Here is a 20,453-nt window from a genome sequence, read left to right on the forward strand (position 1 = left end):
TCTTTCTATCCAATGACAAGTTTTTACTTATTCGTACGTGAATTTATGCATAATTTTGTGAGATAATAGCATCTTCAGAATTTTTCTTAAATTTTCTCATTCGACGATGAAAAAGAAGTTGTGATATCGCTGTATACAATATCAGAAAAAAAACAAGTTGTTTCGCGATTGCGTTATTTTCACATTACAATAACTCACTATATTTCTTGTAATTAATGATTCACCAAGATATATGTAAGTATGTTATATCGAACTCTCCAGTTTTAATAAACAACTTTAACTTTTTTTCTTTAAAATTAAATATAATTATAGAATTCGCGAAGAAAGTTAGATTGTCGGGTAGTTTGGAATAGACACTCGAAAACCCGGATCTTCCATTTTCTGGGCGGTTACTCTAACTAGCTATTCAAACCCTTCTTCAATCAAATTCTCCATAAGTATCTACTTGTATTAAATGGAAGTGTTCACTCCCACGTATTGTTATAGTTCCGCGATTTTTACCAAAAATTTTATTTCAATAACTTTTATTAAGATAATTTTCAGTATTAATAAAAATGAAAAGTGAATTTTATGAAAAATGGACGCGTTTTCGTCACGATAATAGTTCAAAAAACGAAGTTCTTTGGCTGACTTAAATTTAATGATATTGCGAGAGCAAGGACAATGGAAGTGAGAAGCCGAAACGATCCATCTTGCACTTTCGAATTGATGCAAGTCAATCGGCTTGAGTTAATATCGAGCACGAGTTATGTGGACGTCCTTGCGGATAACCTCAAAGCCGAGTTGCACCAGGCAACTATCATCGTGCATTGTCATTAATAGACTTTTGTATCAAATGAAACGCACATACAAATATATGTAAGTACGATGCATACATAAGTTAATGAAAACGATTGTTAATCTATTTACAGGTCTTCGAAAGGCATATTAAAAAATTTATGTTAAAATCATAAACGAATCACATTAAAAACATAGAAACGGATATCGTATGTATCAACAATTAGTCACTCACTAACCAGGATTAAAAACGATGTTACTTGATGATCTTTAGAACTTGACTGTTAAGCCTGTCAGGGTTTATTTGTTAAAAACTGACGACGAAATCAATATGCGTTAGGTAGTTGGATTTAAAAGTCATAAATTTTAAATTATTAGTTCGCATCACCGCATGATAACCGCACGTTACGTATGTATGTACTGTACCCTCTTTCCTCTCTTTCTTTCTCTTTTCATTAGCTTATAAGAATGGCAACGAACACGTAGGAGAGCACGCTCGTAGATTCATATGTCGTCGATGTAATCGATTCGAGTACGTGACCGGTCGGTGCCGCGCCGTGACACATGCTTCGTCGCGCATCGCAATTAAGTGCTACTGATTGTGAGAGATCGTCGATCCTTGGCCACTCCCTCCTATCTTCTTTTCCCCGACTACCCGCCATCACTTTGCGTCTATTTTCGAATACCTCATTCGAAAGCCTATTCTTGCACGTCGATAACGAACGGCTTTTCATCTAAATTGGTCACTTCGGAAATAAAAAAAAATCGGTATGACATGATCTTTTATTAGTCCTTTATTTGTTCTCAAATTTATACATATATCAGAAAAGAACTAATACATATCTTTATTGTATATATACGAGAATAAAGAAGAAAGAAAGAAAAGAAGACAAATTCACAATTTAATTTACTCTAACTCTAACTTATTAGAAACGTTATTGGGTTATAATAACGATCGCGAATGATTGTCAGGTTGCATGCGCCATATCGAACATTAAATTCAAGGGAATATATGAGCGCATACACATTTGGTCACAGTGACCAGTAGGTCGATGCCAACTAGAAAACTGGTCATCCCGATTAGTAGTGAAATACATTAAATCAAATGCATGCGTTCGCACTATAAAAACATTCTTGGACACAGCGGACATTGGCGAATGTAATCTCCAAGGGACACGATTAAAATAATTTTAGCTAGTGAATACAATTCTGGAAAATATTTTGTATCCAAAATTTCTTTATCCAAAAATTCTAAAATATTAGACTCTCCTCACGGCAGATTGAGAGTGAAGAACTACTCCTGGTAACAGTATCAAGGGGAGATTCATACTTTCTAATGTTTTCAAGAAATTACTTTCGTACGGTATTCTTATAATAAGGAAAGCAGCCAATATATATTTTTTTTATTTGAAAATAGCTTCATTATTATAAAAATCTTCTCGATATCTATTCTATTCGAAGTTTGCTACAATACTGATAAATTAGATTTGTCGAGTTTATCACCGAGTTCGGTTGGCTGATTTTTTGGTTGTTCGTCAACCTGGTCGTTGACGGCTGGTCGACAGTGCGCATGTAGCCTTAAAGGTGGCGCATAGACATGAAGGTGACGAGGCTAAAGAGCGGAACGAGGCAAAATATAATCTCTTCATTGCATAACTGCCGAGGATCCGGTCGTGCCAGGTAAGTGCGATAACAATAGAATTCGTGTCATATAGAATAACACGAATGCGCGCCACACTTTCTTTTATCGCAATTTTTTTATTTTTATTAATTTTTATTTAATATTTGTTTACTACGATCGGAAATAGGATAAATTTGCAATAAATTTTGAAATTTTGTCAAATATAAAATAATTGATTAATTTATCATTACGATTAGTGTTCGATTAATAAAATAAAACAAATTTGCATGGAAAAAAATAATTAAATAATAATAGCTACTTAAACGACAATGGCGCTAATAATGAGATAGATATTTTACGTATGTTCTCTCACAATACTTATTAACGTTACAAAATGTGCCAAAGTATTCTTTCCTTTCCTAAAATTCAATGTCGATAAAAATTCACGCTAATTCAGCAGATGCTTAAAATTTACGTGCCAGTTAATCAGTAACGCATTAAAATGAAACGTGTCTTTCCGACAAAACATATCAGCACAGTTATTCTTGACCTTAACGAGCCAAAAGATTTAGAGATACAATGAAAAAGCAAAAAGGAAAAAGGAGGTCTGTAAATTGTGCTTTACAATCGGAAGATTTTTTTAATCGAAGAGAATATTTAGTCAATCTAAAATTAAATATTTCATTGGGACTTCAAAATTATGTGTGTGTGTGTGTGTGTGTGTGTGTATTTATATATCAAATTGTAAGAAGAGACATTGGACGAAGCTATGACAATGAATCAAAACGCTACTAGGATTAATTTTACCAAGAGGCAAGCTAAAACAGTAATCGTTATCGTTAGTCTCGATATTTCAAAACGAATCTGATTCCTTCACTTGAGTACGTGTTTCCAAGAACATACAAACACGCATACATATACAGATAATCAGACCACTAGCCACGTGCGTACTACGCTGACTCACCTCTTACTTATCGATCGCAATTATTAACGATCGCGTGCGACGCGCATTGCGATTGACAGAGCCAATGTGTCATTGTTTTCAAGAAATGAATCTATGTGTGTATCTGAAAATATACGTCTATACGAACATACCGATGAATCGCTGGCTATGCCTTCGACGTCTATATTACAATTCGAGATGTATCAAATGGCGTTTTCTCTTTAACTTTGCTGTTACGTACATCTTTATGTACATTCTTCACGAAAGCTTTTAAAGAAAATAATACAATGATATACAGATAATTTGCTGAAAATTCGAATAAAATAGAATGCAAATAAAAAACGATGATTCCATTTTTATTAATGTTGAAAAAAAGAATAATTATCAACCTATATCTCCCAAGAAGAAAAATTGAGATACTATGTAATTCATTTGAGAAATTAAGTTTGAAGTTGCTTAAAAGGCAGTTCGTTAAGTTAATGATAAATTATGTAAGGCCTCTTTTGGTGCTTTTTGCTGCTCCTTTTCGTTGTTTATTTGCAAAAATGATGTCGGCTTTTATGATGAAAATATAGAAATTCGATCCGTAGAACCTTGGTTTTCGGGTTTAATTCAACAACGACTAAGCCGTAAAATTATTAAATGAGTCATACCAGTTATCCTCCTATCGAACAAAAGCAGACTTAGAAATCAACTTTTACAATTAGTCAATCAAGATATTCCAATTAGTTATACCAAATCTTTCTTGTATGAACGAAATCTATCATGATAATTTCCGTGAAATTTCCTCTCTCTCTCTCTCTCACGGAAACCTCACCAACATCCTGCACAATGGTGGTGGTGGTGGTGGTGGTGTAAAAAATGAACACAAGTAAACAATAGCAAACATAAATATCTCAGAAGAAATAGATAACGAGATAAAAATGTATTATAGAGTGGAAAGGGATCAGTATTATTAAAACTAATACATAGTAATCGCATACCAAACATTATCAATGCAATTAACAATACACTAGAAAATCATATAAATGAAATAGGCACACTAGAGAATATACATTTATTAATTTACACTGCAGCTATAGTGACCATAATAAGGAGAATAAACAAAATGTACCGAACCAGTTTATTCAAAAAAATAAATTGAACGAAATCTAGGTAAAACGATCTTAACGTCAAGATATCTAGACACAATAAGAGCAGACATTTGCAAAATGACACAATATGATCAGAAGAACGTTTTATGATTGTATTCAAATTTGATATAAATTTGTCGACCAGAATATTTAATATTCGATACATCGATATGGCAAAAAAAATATTGCAGAGATCTGCATCAAAGTCATTTTGATTCAAATTAATATTTCACTAATTCATATTAACTCACTGATCATTTCATATTATTAACTCTCCATCATTTCATATAAACTGAAAAATTTCAAATTCCTCACAAATATCATACCAACATACATAGTAACGATCGCTTGAACTCAAGCACACGTCTTTCTTCCTTAAAGAAAAAAAACCAAATTATATCCGTTGTTTCCATATATTCTGCTGTGGATTTATAATAGCGTCATGCAATATAGATCGTCATTTTATTGTTTACATCTACATCAGTAGTTCCATCACTGTGTGCATTATCACTCCGAGACAAAAAGTCCTGCCGAGACCAATAACTTTAACACAATATATAGAGGATTAATCTGTCGTAAATACTATCGGCTGTATATAAATATACTCCCCATTTTCGTCCAAACGATGTCGCGCCGCGACATGCAGCGAAAATAAATCATGACATGAAAAATAGACGAACTTTTAGCGCAATACAACATACTAACAAAGAAACAGAAAGGATGCCAGGAAATCAGTAGAGGATGCAAAGAGCAGGTTATAATAGACAGTATAATTATGAATCAGGCAGTAAACAACAGTGAAATCTAATTATATGTTACATAGATCATAAAAAAGTTTTTTCTTCCATACCACATAGTTGGCTGCTTAAAGTCTTAGAAATATATAAAACGGACAAACATATACATAATTTTTTGTTCATAGTCATGCAAATATGGAAAACAACAATACATTTAATTACAAATCAAACACACAAATAAATGAATGAAATTTAAATTATCAGAGGAATAATCTAAGGCAATGTTTTAATACATTATACTTCTATCTATGTATCAATTCATTATCAAATGCATTAAGTAGAATCACATATAGTTTCAAAATAAACATAAATGCACAACATAATAATCACTTATTCTATATGGACGATATCAAAATATTCATGACAAGCAAAACACAAATGCAAGTTCTTTTAAAAATAATAAGAAATATTATAAGAAACATAGGCATGGAGTTCGGAATTGACAAATGTTAAATAAATAAAAGGAAATTCAAAAGGCAAAAAACATCAAAAATACTTAACAATGAAACACTCAAAAGCATGCAAGCAGAAGAAACATACAAATACTTCGTATTCATGTAAAACATACATACAGACAGAAACTCAATTATATATTCAAATCAAAACTCAATTCCAAAAATATTTTTGAAGTAATTAATGTATACACTATACCTGTCCTGACTTACTTATTCAAAGACTCACAGAATTGGAAAATTATAAAATTCACGAAGTACTGTAGCAAATTATATCCGAATTCATACACTGGTCAAATTGCAATAAGCAGAAAAGAAGGAGGAAGAAAATTAATAAACATACAAGCGTTATACAAAACACGAATAGAAAGTTTAAGAACCTATTTACACAACAAAACCATATTACTTCCAAAGTAGTCATCAAAGTAAACAAACAATATTCATCACTCAATCTAAAACAAAATACATACAAGAAGATACACACACAACTACGACGGAACAAAAGAAAAAATAATAATCCAAAAAAGCATTACACGGCAAACACTATAACATTATACAAGATCTAAAAATAGATAAATAGCTTTTATAGCAGGTCATTATAGCAAAAATCTCACAGCAGGACAACTGTTCTCAAAAACAGAGGGATTCATTCAAGTAATACTGGACACCGTTATAGTCACGAGAAATTACAGGAAGTAGATAATCAAAGAAACCATAAACACAGACATGTAAAAAATGCCATCAATACAGAAAGGCAATAGAGGATATAACAAGAATATGTAAGTTACTAGCTGGAACAGACTGCATTAACAAACACTACATAACACAAAGATCATACACCAAAAAATCGCAATTCAAAATCATCTTATACAAACATACACATTATATTAGAAATATACACCAAAAAACGTACTTAAAAACTATAAACTTTATTGGAACAGAACGATATACACAGGTAAAACAATCATAGACAATAGACCATTACATATAAATATTAATAAAGAGAAAAGAAAATCTACTTAGTCTACATCGCAATACTGAATAATACAAACATCACAGAAAAGGAGCAAGAAAAGATCACAAAGTATGTATCATTAGCAATAGAAATAAAAGAGCTCTGGAATCAAGAAACAGTAAATTAGTAACAATTATAATATCATAAGAATTATAAGAAAAAATATCGGAACATTTCGAGTCGCTTTAAATAAAAATAAATAACGACAATTTCAAACGCTTCGAAATTTATTGATAACTTAAAATTGTTGACATAGTTTTCGAAACCTTGCTAAGTCTCGATTCTTCGATTAGTTTCGTTGATCTAAAACACTTCGAATTATGAAGATTTTTCATTGCGATCATTTGCAACTTGCCATTTACGTATATGCAATTATTTCGTGAATAGAGTCTTAGATTTAAAGTTACAATAATCAAAAATTGCAAAAGACTTCAAATTTATTAAGACTTTGATGACTTTGCATGCTTCCAATCAAGTTTAAAATGATTCGAATTTGTCATCAAAATAAACGAAAAGATATGAAACGGTTCCAAATATATTAGATCTCATCTCTATTATTATAAAATTGACGGAGCTCGTCCATTTGAAACTCTCGCGGGAACATGAAAACCTCGCGACACAAAATAAAAAATAATAATAATAAAAAAAATAAAATAACAACTATGACAACAACGTCAATGATAATGGTAGCAACAGTAATTATAGTAATGATAGTACGATAATGATAGTATGGTAATAATGACGACGGCGACGACGAGGATGATGATGAAGATAAAGATAATATTATATGACAAATTTCTCCTATTTAAAAAGCATTTTGCCGTATCATTTTTATTTAATAAATTAATTAAATATATAAAATAATTAATTATATATTTCATTATATATATATATATATATATATATATATATATATATATGCCATCTTCGAAGTGAATAAGTATACTCCAATATTCCAAGGTGAAAGTAATCCAATACATGCTCGTCATTTGGTTCGTAGCAATTATTGAAAGTATCATACAAATTTTTATGAAATATTGTCTGCCAATCGGAAAGTATCTGCGGACGAATCAAATACAATTAACCCATTTTGTTTTTAGTAAATAAGATGAAAAATTACTCGATCGATCAATTTACGTAAATGCGAGAGGTTCTTCTATTTTTCGTCGTTTCTCTACCTTTTCAGGTTCGTTCGTTTCATGTTTATACTACTAACACTCCATTACGTTATCTGTATCAATAGAATTATCGCTAACTTAAATGGTTTACATATTAGAAAGTTAATTTTGTCAGAAATTAAATTATGTACATATATTCACACATATATAAAACCAACAGGAAAGATCGAGTAATGACAACATATAATATAAAACAAAATAACGAGATCGCATTCCAAACAAGCAATTACATCGCACAAATGATATATATTCGCATAGAAAAATATTAGTGGTATACGAACTTAGTTTTAAGAAACTATTTCTTATACTAAAACTAAACTGATAGTTCAATAAGATGCTATACAACATTTGCTTCAGTTAATCAATGATAATCTAGACTAGAAGTATGCAACTTTTTCTTCGCCGTGGACTACACAATACTATCCACAAGAAAACAAAAGACGGAAACAAAAACTGCACAACTTACAAGGCACAACGTTATCAAATAATGGGGATCGTCTTTTCCCACTTTATCGGAGCAGGCAAATAAGGGCGCAAACTATATACATATGACTCTAGTTATCCACCTTTGCTCTAGACTATACTATTTCATTTATATCATTCCAAGATTATTATTATATGTTTTTTAGCTCTTATGTCAATAAAAAGAACAAAATTTTGTTCATATGACATAAATTAGATTTTGTTCACAATAGACAAAAATAAAATATCGAAGAATATTAAATCTTTTACATCGTGGCTTATAATTTAATTCATAAAGCCTCGTGCTCACTAAAATAACAACGACGAACTGTTAGTTGTCTCTTATTACTGTATGTTCCAAAACATTTCTAACAAACATCCGAACTAACAGAAATATTTTTTCAATACTAAAACAACATAAACAAGAATATTTAGATTTTATTTCGGTTTCAAGATTAGATTTGTTGTTAGCAACCAGTTGTCCACATGCAAATCAATTTCTATTGAACAGCTAACGATGACTGAAGAACACTTGCTCATTACAGAATTTATTGTTATCGTTGATAAAAAAATGGAAGAGCGAAAAGTATGGACTCGATCAAGTCTAGACCAATAAAAATTACATACAATTTATGAATGCATTGAAACATGATGATACCTTATTATCAGATGAACAATATCTTCTGTCCACGCATCATTTTTTGCATTTTTGCATTTATAATTCCTATCGAAAGAGAAACACAAACGTTCGTATCTTTTGTACACTTCAATTAACTTAATAAATAAACTATTATTCCATGTCATTATTTCACTAATATATATCTATAACATTCTACTAATATATATCTATAAAGTGCATTGTCATCACCTATATTATAAATCGAATGACAAACATACAAATTGGAGAAATATTTGTTTCTGTTGCCACGTATTTCTTATTTATCTTTGATCTTTACTATTCCGAATGGGAACAGGTATCTGGAAGAAAACTGGAAAAATATTTGGCAACAAGCGACAACTTTTTCAAGATAGATGCAACATTAATAAAAAGTTTTTGTTGTTTCATTAATGAGAATAAGATTTAACGACACATGCATATTTGATGATAAAATCGCATATGCGCTGAAATAAAACCCATAGTAATCTGGCTATACGTTCGATCTTTTTTATTGACCATTTAAAAGGTAACGATACTGTAATATAAAACGATATGCATTATTTTGTATATCACAAAAGCTGATTACTTGTAATAAATATATATTTGTACAGGTTTTATTAAAGTTTAATATTATATTAAATTAAACCTTAATAATATTATATTAAACCTTAATAAAACCTGTAGCCACCACAAGACTAAGTCCTGCTTCTTATTTTTGGCCCATTGTTTCACAAAGCCACATATTACAAGATAAGAATTTAAATTCATCGACTAGTTTAAATATTTACAAAAATTGTGTTTATTAAATATTTATAATAAGTGTAATTAAAACAATGGCAACGGTAAAACTGACAAGATAACACTATTATAATCAAATAGCTACGTATTTGAATTATGTATTACGAAATAATAATTTAAGCGTAATTATCGAAATGAAAATCGGTCAAAAGGAATTCTTGCGAAATTACTTGTTTCAAATTGCTATACTTCATTGCGTGCAATACTCAATGTCGTTATAAAATCATTCTCGCTGTTGTCATAAATCTAATCCTGCCGAAAATAAACGTGGTAAATGACATTAGCCTTTGTTAGAAATACAGGAACCTTTCCTGCCTATCCAGGATCGAAGATAACCATGTTACGTTTGTTTTATGTCAAGATAACGAAACATTTTTGCATAAAGGAAGTTTCGATTACTTTTACGTATCTATTTATTTATATATCTCTGGTACATATATGTATATAGATGTACATACATACATATATAGGTGATATTGTTTTTATTAGAAATATCACTGTTATTTTATTTCACTGACTAATAAAAATGCTCGAGTTATCGCTAAAATTCTCTTTCGGTGATCGAATTACTAGTAAATTCCTTTTTCAGAACAATAAAAGATTCACCATATTGCTATCATTTCCAGTATCCAAAATTGGAGCTACCATTGATCATGAAATTAAATGAAAAATTTGTATATTAATTACATCAATTAATAAATCTGAACAAATAATCGAGTAATAATTGAAGATTTTATTAAAATAATCGTTGAAGTAATCGAAGCTCTTTGCGACAGAAGGCATGTTTACCAGTCTTTCAGTGAAATGGAGCCACGTGGCCAGAGTGTGCGCGTTGTATTCGCCGCGGTTTAGAAAGTCTTCGTCAGGGATCAGCCAGTGAACGCTCGTTCGTTTCACAATGAATCGCCGGGTGAAAAGGTGCGCCCGTATTTATTATAGTCTAGATCAATTTTAAATTTTTATAGCAAAAATGCACTTTGTTATATGCAACTGAATTAAATAAAGAGAACCGTCTTTTTACATCCTTTCCTTTCTTAATCAAGCCGTCCTTTAAGGCAGAATTTACAGTTAAATACTTTCAATGTACTTTTATATTTTCTTTTTGTTATCTCCATTGCATATACATGTGTCTGTTTACGATTAATCAAGAAGAATATTGAAAAGAATCTTGACGACCTTCCATAATCTCGAATTAAACAAGATCGAAATTTGTTTACGCGTATTCGTGGTATTACTGTAAAAATAAATTTATAATCTATCTCTTTCGTTTTTCTCTTCCTTGAGTCCACGTTTTTGTCTCTTAACACGTTCACGCTGGCGCTTGTTTTTACTTTTGTGGGGCAGCGCTCATATTAATGCTTTTCTTCATCCTACTTTTTTGCGATTAATATACATTAAATATCCATTATTGAAAGTTTAACTATATAGCAATTTTTTTTAGTTACTAATCGAACTAAATTTTTGGTGATACGCTCACTCTGACGGAAAATATAAGATTCGAGCGCGAGCCACCGGTGATACGCGCCGACGTGAACGTGTTAAGCTTTATTCACACTGAAGGAACAACAAAGGAATTTTTATTCATATTTTGTATATCTTGAAAAAGTCGTCGTTTGTTATCAAATATTTCCTTAAATTTCTGTATCTAGTAACAAATGTCACCGCTTATCACCTATTTCTACCCAACGGCGAAAATCAAAGAGAAACATAAAACACGAGGCTACATCTGGCAATATAAATAAATGCTCCTCTAGTAACCACATAAATATACTTTTGAAAACAAAAGGAACCGAAACAAAACACAAATGTTCCTCAGATTATGTTGTTTAGTGTAGACAAAATGTTTTTATAAGATGCTGTTTGTTGAAAATGTTTTGAAACATGCAGCAACAAGAAGCAACAGCAAGTTTCTTGTTGTTACTTCAGCGAGAATAAGGTTTTGTGAAATTCAAATGCGAATTGATGTTATCTCACTGAACTCATATTCCTAGATATAGTCCTTTCACGTATCGAAACATGAAATTCTATCCTAAGTGACATACGCGTTCGTTTCTGTGCGCGCGAATTTTGTAATGAATGAAGCACACGTGCACATGCTCGCAGGAATGCTTACAGGAATCTATCTTCTTTCTCGCGTTTTTGTTATGCGTATAGTAATATTTTCGGGTTTAAGGTTTTTAAAAATTTGCGTATCATGCTCAATAAATGAGAGAGGAAGAGGGGGGGGAGAGTATATAATACATTGTAGATAATAAGAATATATATGTCTAATAGAATCTGAAGTTTATAATTTTAATTTAATTTCAATAACGAAGAAATATCTATATTTCGATTGATATATCCAAGTGCAGAGAACATTAACTATTTCAAAAAACGTATGTAAGATTATTTGCGACTACTTTCTATGTTTATGCGTTATTTTCGTAATACATTAAATCAGGACATTCGATTTTTTGTAAGAGGGGGAGGAAACATAAAATATGATTTCAAAAGAAAAATCATTTTTTTCTACACCTGTCAGTATCGATTGATACTATTACACGAAGCCGCCCATTTAAATTCCTTCGCAATGTGTCATGCTAGAAAAATTATGTACATACAATATATGCATGTAAATACTTACATATATCTCGCTTAGAAAGGAGCCGCTGAACTTTCCTCTACTTGCATACAACGCACTTCTTTGTAACGTTTGATATTATCGAGAGTAACGATTGAAGATTAAAATAACTTGGACTTAAAATGTTACGAAAAATTTAATCGCAATAATACTTGACAGAATTTATTTCATTTGAGGAACGCTAAATCATTAAACCATTAATCACATCATTAAACTGTATTCATATCGACATTTTGATACTCTTTATTGTAAAATTTAGTAAAATCGAGAAAATCTTCGAATAATCGTTTTTCTGCTTGACTAATGATAGCTTCAATTATCTATACGTTAAACTATCAAGAGAACCATAAAATAATCATTAAGAATATTTTGTCGAAAGAAAAAAGTTACAGGATAATTTAGCCATTAAATGTGAGATCCAATCATGCTTCTTCTTATTCTTCTTACATAACAGTTAAACAATTAGAACTCATGTAAATGTATATGCATAAGCTAAAATGAGAGAATATTGGGAAACAAATAGCTGCAAAAGATTGATTAGTTAAACAATAGACTGATACATACGTATACATATAATGCGTTCCTTTTATCTCAAAAAATAGGAATATCTCGTGAATCTACCAAAAAAAATTTGTTTACAAATTTGTTTGATGTCAATTTTTTTCAGATGAAGTGTTCGGGAAAATTTTAAAGTCGAATTCGTTTTCTTAAATGGAACCGTATATTTTTCTTTTTATAGTACGATGACATTTGTTTTGGACTTGAAATGTTTTGGGCACAAAACAAATTTAACACCTTGCCATATGAGATCATATTGTTATAAATTAATATTATATTATAAATTAGTAAGTGTCTAAGAAGTTTAAGACTGCATGGTTGCCGGCTGTTAGATTACACACAGTAAACGAAGATTCGAACTTCTTATTTTATATACACGTGTATATTTGATATATATATATATATATATATATATATATATATATATATTCAAAACGCACATGCACACACACACATGCATAAAGAGAAATGAAAAACGAAAGAGATGAATCACAGAAAAACGAACGTTACGTCCACACATACCGATAGTTCACAATATAAATATATAAAGTTATCATAAAAAATATAAAGTAAAAACAAGTATTTTATTTATGACAGTCCTAAAGAAATCGATGGAAACGTTACGCATGAAACAATTTTAACAAAAGTATCATTTTCCCTTAAATATTTCATTTATACACTAAAGTTCAACTCATTAATATAATTGTATTATAATATAGACTGAAAAATAAAAACTAAATACATTTTATTGAAAACAAAAAGAAAGGGAATATACACTAAGGGTCTTAGTTTAGGATTTGAAAAATTCTTTGATTTCAATTAAATTGTATTCTTTAGCGATAAAAAGAAAAATATAATCAATTAATATAAAAAATTAATTATTGATGAAATTCAAAGTAATCTTTATTACAATTATCGTTTTCCTGTGTCACGATGAATATACATCGAATAACATCGTACTTACGCGAATGTAAAGATAAATCTACATTCTTCATGCCCAAAGCAGAATGTTATAAATAAACGTATCGTGCCGTGTTTTCTCTTCTCGAGGAAACAACGACAAATGTCGTTTACAAACACTGGGTTTTTATGCAAAGAGACAAATATACCTCCGAGAAATATATTATATTTTACGACATAGTTCCACATAAGTTACTGATGCTCAGAACAATACATTACATTTACACCATACGATACATATTTCAAAACATTTCAACATGAACGATTTTTTTTTTCTGATATGGCAAAAAAAACAGAAAAATGGCGAAAGTACAGGAGGACGGTTAATATGTCGAGAAAATATAAAGATTTCTCGGATTCCTTTCACGTCCAAAGAAAGCAACGCATGCGTCGTATCGAGAGTGAATCCGGACATGAAAAGTACACAAAACTAATACTCACGTTTTAGAAGGTGTAGTTCCTTTCCTCTTTGCGAGAATTTGAGAAAATACTCCGATCTTTCGTCTCTTTCACGTCGATATCCTTCGTCGTAGTAAAACCAAGTAAGCCGCTCTCGCAGAGATCTTCCAATGGGAGAAAAAAGCTTCGTTCGAAGGCTCGACAAAAAAGCCTTGTCAATGACGTTTCAAATCTCGGTTCTTTTTTTTCAATTTCAAGATTTTTATCGCTTATATCGCTTTTCTTTCAAGACAGAGATGGAAAGTACGATTTTCTCTTGTTTCACGCACGCGAATACCCAAACACTCTACCGCGCGATAAACTCAAAATTAATTTCGTGAATATCTAAATCTCGCGGGTTTTGTATCCTAAGGAAATATGAAAATATGTAACGCGTGCGCGTGCCCATGCAGAAGAACAAGGAAGAGCAGAAGAAAACAAGAGAAAGAGAGAACAAGGAAAAATATGTATAAAACGTGCAACAGTTCAAAAAAACGAAGAAATAGAAAAAAATCACTCGGCCCAAACAACGTCCGAACAGTTCGGGGATTCGAAGACAACTGAACCTGCCAGCGGACTTTGGAATCGCTGAGCGGATTCGGTTCGCCGACTCGAGTTTGTCGTTCTCTTTCTAACCTCTCTCCCTCTCTCTTTCCAACAATACATGCATACATCACATATTCCGCACAACGCACACACCTTCCTTTTCTTTCCTTCCATTTTTCTCGCTATTTCTCTTTTTATACATCGCACAAGCTCGTCTGTTTGTCGTACGTGGACACTCAGTTTTACTGCCAGGTAATAGCACCACACTGTTTTTCCCTCCTACCACTCACTATGTCACTGGCCGTACACTCTATTACGCGCGCGCATACACATACAAACATTTACTATGGTCCGTAAATTATCGGATACTTACTCCTTTCTGCACAGATCTATACATCTTATTTATTTTATATTATTTTACATATTCAAGCATGTTTTTAGAAGGACTATTGAACTTAAAAGGACAACCGATCACGCAATCAAGTATATATGCGGATATTTTTTTCTTATATAAAAATAATGTTTTCTTGGGATATTGTAATTACAAAAAATTACTATCAATACCATACTTAAATATTACATCACAATTAAAGTTACGTCACAATCAACGTAGTGCCATAACGAATTTGTACATATTTCGTAAATGAAATAAAAAGAAACAACAACAGTATACAACTCGAAAAGGATGGAGAACATTAACATAACGTAGGAAAATATTGATACGTTTTAATGACAAAAGCAATCGTATTATATGTTTTCTATATATATTTTTCTACTTCTATTATATATTTTCTATGTTCTTATTAGATTTTATTTCGGATATTTAAATTGAAATATAATAATTGAAACGTCAAAACTAACTTGAAATTTATTGTAGATAAGATATTTGTGCGAAAGTTTAATCGACGATTTCATTTTTATACTAACCTTGACAATCATCCGAAAGTCTCGTCACGATGGATCCGCACCCACGACTAGAGAAATCGTCGTAAATCATGGACGTATTGAAAACTTTCCACGATAAATTATCGAATGTGCCAATGATTCGTTAATTATCTTCGTGAACATCAAGAATTTTGAATCATAATGAGAGATGAAAAATTAATGATAATAACTACAACACTACTGCAATAGTGTGATAAGAGAAGGATTCATAGAAAAAAATGTTGCTTCTATTGCACGCATAACGAAAAATAATAAAAAGAAAAATTGGCCGAAATCCAAACGGCCTTGATACATAATTACTACGTAATTCCATATAGTGGTATAAACTTGATTCTTGAAGTATGTAGATTTGAATAAAAACAGATATTTTCGAGATGAGAGTAAACGAAACTCCACAAAAGATAGACATGCGATGGCCTTCGTTCAAGGTTTTGTAAACGATAATAAAAATGAAACGCGACGTCAATGACTTTGTCGTCATTATTGTTATATAGAAAACACTTGTTAATTATTAACAGTCCTATAGGGATACATACATTAATTCAATTTAAATATGACTTCGAGGTTGTAACGTCAACACGTCGCAATGAATTTAAAAAAGAAGAATTATTATGAACGTAAGTAACGTTACTTTTTCATTGATGTATTACTGTTTTCGAACGATTATAATTCTAGATATTGTACTTTAACATAAAAAAGTTATGAAAAATTGCAAAGACGAGAGAGTGTTTCCAACTTTCTCACCCGACAATAAGAAATTTTTATTATGCCATTCAATAGAATACATACAAAACTCAAATTCTAAGAGAAAAGAATTATTAAGAACATTTTATGATAAAAATCATTACAACTTCTTGATTAAACAAAAAATGATACTGAGAAAAATCATCGGTTTAAAAAAAATTATTATTAAGAATGGACCGCAAATTTAAAGGCAGTATAGAATTTTATTAATTTTATCCACATTACAATATTTGCTACCTTTTACAAACAAAAAAGTACAAAAAGTGTTTTGCCTCACATCGATTATACTAAAGATTCATTATGCGTATTAGAACGATCGGTGAGTATATAAAAGTGTGTATACAGAAGTATAACATACGTCAAAATCCAACCGAGTTGTCTTCATTCGGTGTTGAATGTTTGAACGTATTATCTTAATGTATTTCCTTCTTCGTTTTGTCTTCTATCGTATTTGTATCAATGTGTGTTTTACGCAGTACCCGTGTCAAGATAACTACTTTATATAAAGCTATATTCTTAAAATTTCTTATTTAAATTTGATTACAATTATTAACACCTTGTTGATTCATAAAACATTTCTAATCCAGAGGATTTTTATGAACAGAGAATATTTACAAACTTGATCATGATTTCATTTTAAGCGCAGCTTGATTAATACATGCTAATTTATATTAATTTAGATTAATGTAGACAGACAACACTAATATGATGATACTAATGATTAATATGACATTTTATAGAAGTTGCAAGCTCATAAAATTCCTTTTACTAATAAATAATGGCATAGATGCCTACTTCTGACAACTTAAAATGTTGCTAGAAAAATATTCATAAAAGGATCATACAAAATATAATTTAATTTCCAAAATAAATTAAAAATAATATAATTTCCAACTATTTTCCACGTTTTTTCGGCAAGATAAAAAAATTAAATAACGATATGATGAATATTTTGATAAAGTCTACGACTCTTGTTAATGGTGGAACTACTCGAGCTATTTTGGTGACAAACACGTTCGTATGAATCCAATGAAAAGTTACCGTAGCTGTGTAGAAAATATATTATCGCAGAAGGACGGTAGTTGGTTATCCGATTACGCAAGAACACCGTGTATCGGTATTTATACAAAGTAATCATGAATGCTAGGAGCATCGGCAAAACCAAATCGTTTCGCAAAGATGCCGAAGACGTGACATTACGACTTGTCGCGAGAAGCGTGTTCTTTTCGAAGCAACATATTTCTACTAGCAATTCAATGTTTACAAATAAGTACTGTGATTCTTCTCATTTATCCTTACCAGAAAAAAATGATAATATATCACATATACGTAGATATGTTAAAGAGATATCAATAAAGTGGTTTATTTTCTATTGTTTAAACAAACATAACTTCGATTAAAATATTTGAAAAAGAAAGAATCGTGAACGAAAAAAAAAATATTGTTACGTTTTGTTGCAAAATATAATCTTTGTAATTTTATATTCTTCTTTTTTTTATTAGAAAACTAATCGATGTAATGAGTCTATAATCGCAAAAGAAAAAGAGAACTTGCTCCCAGTAAGGATGAATCTAAAAGCTTCCTGAACCTATAAATTTGTAAGCTAAATTATATAAGCTTAAGAGAGCCAATTAACTACGTATAATTTTTTATTTTTTATAAATATTGCTTTTCTTTTAGATATAATTATTAACAAAATAACGACTTAACAGCTGATCATATTTTCTTTTGCAAAGCATGATTTAAAAGAAAATAACTTGTCAGGAGATGAAAGAGAGTTCTTCTCCTAACAGAAAATCCTAAAGGAAAATTTTTCTCAGCAGTAAAACAATCGGTATCTTATATCAGACGAATAGATGTAGCATCAAATATTTAAATGCGTAAGGTATTTGTCACTTTTACAATATTACGTAAGATCATTGGTATCCTTATAATCCGAGAAACCATGGCCTACTTCGAAGTATTCACAACTTATCCGCGATACGATCCACCGATCATCAATTCGCAATACGATTGACCAAATTTCTTGTATTAATTTATTATTAATTAATTTCATTATTAATTTATTATTACACATTTTTGCAAGAAAAAATATAAAATAAAAATTTCATATCTTTTTAGGTATAATCGTAGTTTTTTATTATTATTTCGTATTTATTTTAAATTTCATTTAATTATTATACATCCTCAGGAGATAAAAGAAAAGAAATAAGTTAACATTTTCTCTAAATATATAATTCGACAGACTTTAGAAGCTTCGTATAGCTTCTTCTTTTACAATTGTATACATTATATTGTATTTCTAAACATATCATTATAATTTCTAAAATTGGCTTCTGTTAAATATAGACGAATACTTACGTATTTCTCATTGTTATAACTAATTTTATTACTTGACATAAGTTGGACAATAAATTAACGTTCTCCTATATATTTTTAGTTAAAATTTTTTGTTAAATGCGTACAAATACGTACAGAATTTCAAATAGTTTGTTAATACACTCTTGATTTTAACATTAAGATAATAAGCCTTAAAATGTCTACGTGAATTTATACTGCAATATTAGCAACGATTTAAAATAAAATTAGAATAAAAAACAATGAAAAATAGTACATATTAAGAAGTGCTACATTAACATTATCGGTGTTTTTTTGTCATGTTCTACACTTCATTTGCAAAATAACTACTTACCATGACAGCAATATTATCAAACATTATGCTATATTACCTTGCGGAAAAATTAGAAACTATAAACTCAATAATAATTTATACTATACAGCGATAGGTGGCACGATAGACTTTCTCAAGTAGCTACAGTAATATTACGTGACCAGTTGCCACTTAACGTGCGATTTTGTCCAGCCAATCCTGTTCCAGCAATACTCGTGGCTATGATCTTTAACAACGCAGGAACGCTTTAGTTTTTTCTTTTCTAAGTGTTGTCAAGTCTAATTATACGCTTCGTTTTATTTAATCCCGTATTAATATAAAATATAGTCATTGTTTTGTCAAGAAAAAGTTTAAGTGTTATCCTTCGCAGTTAGAATTACTCGATTGACTCGAAATTCAAGTGCAAATGTAAATAATATTTTGGTAATAGCCAACAAAAAATATAAATTTAATAAAATTTAGCAATAAAAATAGATTAATTTCTAAAAAAAAAAGAATAATTATCAAGTACAACAAGACATCTTCTCTTATAAAGACATCATCTCATTAAGCAACAATGCATCATGTGTATATCACTGCCCGTGTTCAATGTGTGTCAGGGTATATGAATGGGTAAATGAAAACCACCCAATGTATGATAAGTTTCGTATACAATTTTACCAACAGAGAGCGCGATGATAATAGCAACGATACATTTCTTTTGACAACGAAAATATATATATATTTTTCATAAATTTGACATGTCCTATATGTCCTATATTTTCAAGTATACTTCATTTATTCATTTTAAACATAGTGACTCAATTAAATAATATCAAAAGACGTTATCGAATAATACAAATTAATAATGATATTTACAATTTTTAATATTTCCCGTACAGCATGGTTAAATAGCCAATGGTGTAAAAGAAATTATACTGACGACCAATTAGAACGTTCATAATAAAATTTTTCTAAAATACTACAAAAAGTAAGATGCAATTACATTCAAGGTAACCCTAATCTTCGTAAGTTAACTATGTGAATTTGACCATTAGATATTATGATGTTTTAATTTAAGAATGGAAATAAAAGAAGGGAGCACAAATTCATTTCGCGAAATATGGATTATGTAACTCAATTATTTTCAATTTTCGA

General features: G+C 30.4%; 1 protein-coding gene across 3 annotated transcripts in view; it reads right to left on the reverse strand.

Annotated features, from left to right (window-relative positions):
- Nucleotides 1-20,453, reverse strand: part of LOC122627005 (UNC93-like protein) — a 39,949-nt gene that overhangs the window by 18,746 nt on the left and 750 nt on the right. Inside the window, exon 1 of one of the 3 annotated variants that reach the window (XM_043807706.1) lies at nt 14,414-15,072. The exons of 1 other annotated variant lie outside the window; for it this stretch is intronic. The gene's annotated coding sequence lies outside the window, so the exon portion shown is untranslated. Of the gene's footprint in view, nt 1-12,457; nt 13,027-14,413; nt 15,073-20,453 lie in introns of those variants that run through there. One more of the 3 variants, XM_043807711.1, reaches the window with a different exon arrangement.

The sequence above is a fragment of the Vespula pensylvanica genome, chromosome 2 (assembly GCF_014466175.1).
Source record: "Vespula pensylvanica isolate Volc-1 chromosome 2, ASM1446617v1, whole genome shotgun sequence".
NCBI lineage: Eukaryota > Metazoa > Arthropoda > Insecta > Hymenoptera > Vespidae > Vespula > Vespula pensylvanica.